The sequence below is a fragment of the Trichechus manatus genome, unplaced genomic scaffold (genome assembly GCF_000243295.1).
Source record: "Trichechus manatus latirostris isolate Lorelei unplaced genomic scaffold, TriManLat1.0 scaffold00292, whole genome shotgun sequence".
Lineage (NCBI taxonomy): Eukaryota > Metazoa > Chordata > Mammalia > Sirenia > Trichechidae > Trichechus > Trichechus manatus.
In genome coordinates this window covers 1,144,417-1,149,552 of record NW_004444228.1, presented here as the reverse complement: position 1 = coordinate 1,149,552, position 5,136 = coordinate 1,144,417, and positions in this window count along the sequence as shown.

The window sequence follows — 5,136 nt, the reverse complement described above, 5'->3', positions numbered from 1 at the left end:
GCAGTTCTACCCTGTCCTATAGGGTCACTATGAGTCCGAATTGACTTCGTAATAGTTTGTTGTTGTTGTTGTTGTTGTTTTTAAGGAGAGGGGTAGCCCAACACTTGCATTTTAATTTCTGCTTTGCTGTCAGAAGTCATGGTAATTACATCCACCCTTTGTATGAAAGCTGGCTCATTGTTGAGCCCTGTAGGCTTTGTCCTGACCTAGCTGCTGTGTGTCTGATTAGAGCTTCTCTGAATCAGGGGAGCCGTGTAGTGGGGTTAAGATACAAACTTTGGGATAAGACAAACATGGTCTTGAATCTCAGTTCCATTTCTTTTTGGCTGTGACCCTGGGCAAGTTAGTTAATTACTTTTAGTTTTCTTATTTATATTATTGTGACAATAGTGTCTACCTGATGGGGTTGTTGGCAGGATCAAAAACGATAATATACGTAACATTTTGGGCAAAATCTGGCACTTTTTGTGCACTTTATCTATTATTATAGTTCCATCTTGCAGCCACCTTTGACCACAGCCTACTTTTTTCCTCCAATCAATGAGGACTCTGACAGTCTTGGATGACTTGTATGTGGTTAAATAGGTGAAGGGGAAGCATTCCTTTTTCTTCTCTTTCAATGTGAGAGGAAGGTGGATTGCTCCTCTTTACCATTCTGAATAAAGTAAAGGACTTGTTCTTTAGCCCCCAGGCAGGGCATACCCAATCAATTCTCTCATCAGACAAGAGAGAGGGGCTTTTATGGAAAGTGGAGGCCCTAGCTCTCCTCTTTGTGCTAGAAAAGGCCTTTTAAAAAGGATCCTGCTGGCTGTGAATATGCAGGATTTCAGCTATAGAGCTCCATAGCTCACACACCGACTTCCCTTATAGGAAGCTTTTGTAATTATCTTTGGACTTCATAATAATGTAATATTGAAGTAGATTAGGAATTGCCCTTTCATCATGAATATCCTTAGATAAAGAAGGCTAATAAACATTAGTTAATATACAGATCAAGAAAACTACAGGTAAGGAAATTGACTATTTTTTGCAAAAGGCCATAAAGAACAAGAACAAGTGCATTTGCTAATACCAAGCCCTCACATGGGGAGTCTCCTTGTTCTGTGTCCCAGAGATCCAAAATTGTTTTTTACTGTTCTTTGGCAATAACCTTTCAAGTCTGAAGAGCATTGTAAGTCTCCCTTCTTCTGTTTCTTATCAAGCTAATTAATTCTAATTTTTAAAACTTTTAAAATATGTTCTATTTTTCAGCTGCTTGATTCCACTTTGAATTCTCAAAAAATCTCCATATTTTTAAGCTGAACAACCTAGAACTGATCGGTTTTGTGCAGCCCCAGTTATCTTGTCTGATGCTTTATCACCCTGAAAATTAGAAACAAATATTTCTCATATACTGAAAATCTTCAACCTAGGTATATAAAAAAAAAACCCAAAAAACCAAACCCGTTGCTGTCATGTCACTTGTGACTTACAGCAACCCTACAGAACAGAGTAGAATTGCCCCATAGGGTTTCCAAGGCTGTAAATCTTTACAGAAGCCGTGGAGCGGCTGGTAGGTTCAAACCTCAGGCCTTTAGTTTAGCAGCCAAGTGCTTTAACTCCTGTGCCACCAGGGCTCCTCCCAACCTAGGTATACTCCTATCCAAAGGAAAGCAGTTTAGCTGCTTTGAGACATGTTGGGGGGCTATAGCTTTTGTGAATGTGTGTAGCAGTGACATGGAGTAGAGTCTGGGGAAAGAGAGTGTCATGGTTTGAATTATGTCCCCCCAAAAATGTATCAGTTTGGCTGGGCCACAATTCCCAGAATTGTGGGGTTGTCCTCCATTTTGTGATTGTAATTTTATGTTAAAGAGGATTAGGGTGGGATTGTATAACACCCTTTCTAAGGCCACATCCCTGATCCAATGTAAAGAGAGTTTCCCTAGGGTGTGGCCTGCATGGTCTTTTATCTTACAAGAAATGAAAGGGAAGCAAGCAAAGAATAGGGGACCTCATACCATCAAGAAAGCAGCACCGGGAGCAGAGCACGTCCTTTGGACCTGAGGTTCCTGTGCTGAGACGCTCCCAGACCAAGGGAAGATTGATGACACAGACCTTCCTCCAGAATTGACAGAGAAAGCGTTTCCCTGGAGCTGATGCCCTGAATTTGGACTTCTGGCCTACCAGACTGTGAGAGAATAAATTTCTCTTTGTTAAAGCCATCCACTTGTGGTATTTCTGTTATAGCAGCACTAGATGACTAAGACAAACGTAAATCAATAGCAAACATGAAAGGCTGGTCATAAATTATGATAGTTAACTTCTGTAAATTTAAGAGAGGAATCAAGAGAAGAGACAGAAGAACAATATGTGAGGCAACAATACCATAGCGTATTTTACAGTTGGAAGAAATGTGCTGATATTCTGGCCCAAATGTTTCATTCAATAGGTGATGATCTGGAGCCATGATGCTAGAAAGTGGCAGGTGCAACAACCCTATGACATAGGTATAATTATAATACCCATTTTACAGACGATAAAATTGTGGTAACTCAAACAGTGAGTGGTGGAGCTGGGATTTGAACCCAGAATTGGTTGATTTCAGACCCTAAGTTTTTAGCCTCTATGCTCTATTATACACACACCTCTATGAGGTCCTTCCTCACATTGGTTCAGCTGTGTTTGTTCATAATCGGTGACTGAACATGCCCCATTGTTGTGTTCATATTCCCTAAAGGATTTAGGTGGTTTTAGTGTAACAGAGACTTCCATTTGTATTTACACAACTTGAATTCATAGTTCTGCTTTTCCTGCATGGAGAATCACATAATTCTCCATGGCTTCTCAGAAGACAGAAGTGGCAAAGGAAAAAGGGCCAGAGAGTCAGAGAAAGCCATAGAAAGACCAGGATGAGGGTTCTGCAAATAAATGGGGGTAAGATATGGGGAACAATGATCAAAGGATACCTGTAGTAAATTAAGACATTGAAAATAACACCAGTTCACTTTTAAATTTTTAAATGGATATTTTCTTTGAAAATGTTGTTAAAGGAGGTAGGTTGAATTGAGAGGCTTAGGCAAAAGGATGTTACTATGAAAGGAAAAAGGGCCTGAAAGTCAAATGTCTTAGCTCACTGTTTTATCCAAGGCCTGTCTTGAAGTTTTAAACATTTCTTTAACTTGTAAATGACAATTAGGTAGGAAGAGAAGAGGAAAGTAGGAGGTCCTAAACAAGACGCACTGCAGAGGACATACTTATTTCAAAATACAAATAATAAATTTTCCAAGTAAAATTACTGAGCGCCTATTCTGTGCCAAGACCTGGATAAAGAAGCCGAGAATCTACAGATGATTAAAACACCAGTCTGACTTCAATGAATTTATTGCCCAGCATGTGAGACAGAGAATTAAACTGACATTTACAACGTAACTGACAAGTGACTGCTAAAGAAATGGGAATGTAGAACTTTAAGGCAATAAACTGAAAAACCAACACTGCTTGGAGTATCTGGGATATAGTTATAAAAATTTCTTCTGAGTTACATCCTGAAGGATGAGAGACAGTTCGGAAGAGATGAGAGGTGGGGAGGATATTTCAGTTGAACAGTATTGCATGACCAAAGACATAGACTTATGAAAGGACATGCATGCTAGGTCTGGAGAACTGTGCAGTTTATGTGGCTTCAGTTGGAGGACCATGGATGGTAGCTATTATTACATCGTTGTTGTTGTTAGGTGCCGTCCAGTAGGTTCTGACTCATAGTGACCCTATGTACAACAGAACGAAACTGTGCCATTCTCACAATCAATCATTACATTAGCTAGTTATAATGGGAATTGTATTAGTTATCATAACAAGTTAGCTCCATTTAGCTAATGCCAGACTGAAATGTAGGGTGAGAGAGGCTGGATCTAAGAAAATAAGAAGGAAAAAAAGTTCTGCATATTGTATACCCGTTGCTGTGGAGTTGATTCGGACTCATAGCAACCCTATAGGACAGAGTAGAACTCCCACATGGGGTTTCCAAATCTGTAATCTTTATGGAAGCAGACTGCCACGTCTTTCTCCTGTGGAGCCGCTGGTTGTTCAATTTATTGCCTTAAAGTTCAATGTTCCCGTTTCTTTAGCAGTCACTTGTCAGTTATGTTGTAAATGTCAATTTAATTGTCTGTCTCACCTGCTGGGCAATAAATTCATTGAGGTCAGATTGGTGTTTTAGTCATCTATATATTCTTGGCTTCTTATGCAGGTCTTGGCACAGAATAGGTGCTCGATAAATTTTACTTGGAAAATTATTTGTATTTTGAAATAAGTGTGTCCTCTGCGATGTGTTTTATTTAGGACCTCCTACTTTCCTCTCTCTCTTCCTACCTAGTTCGAACCACCAACCTTTTGGTTCACAGCTGAGCACTTAACCACTGTACCACCAGGGATCCTTTGGTAAAGGTTATTAAAGATAAAACAAAGAGAAGCTTCCTGTCAGAATAATAAACAATCTAACCAAGCTTATCATTTCACAAGTTTAAGGAACTCTCTGTAACAAAGAGAGAGACACAAGGATTATTAGACCCCAAGACAGTAATGTTAAGTGCTTTTTCTGAAGAGCGGATCAAACTTGTAGAGATGGGAAGCAAAATGTAGATAAGGTGATGAATGCACAGAAAAATTTGTGTAATCCTCTTGGATTTTGTTTTAAAGAACAGGTCTAGGGAAAAGAGCATGGCCTTTGGATTCTAAAAGTCTGGGGTTTGAATTCTGGTTCTGCCACTTACTAGCTATGTGGCCTTGGATAGCTTAACCTCCAGGAGACTCAATTACCTCGTCTGGAAAATAGACATAGAGGTGGCTTGCAGAGATGATGCAGTGAAAGGCCTAGAATAGTACCTGGCATATAGTCCATAACCCACAGATAGAGTTATCATTGCTATGATTTCAAGGTTATTGCTTTGAACTTACAACTAAAGTTGTCATCTTCTCTAGGACAACTCTAGAGCAGATCCTCTGGAGTAGGCCAAGCTCATCATGAATCATCTGTGGGAGGGTCCTGTTTGCTGGATGTATGTTTATGGGTATGTGAGCAACTGTGAATGAATTTGGGATGAATGGATCTGCTGAAAATCTGATTCAGTGTTAAACGATGCTTTGATCTAAGGTTTT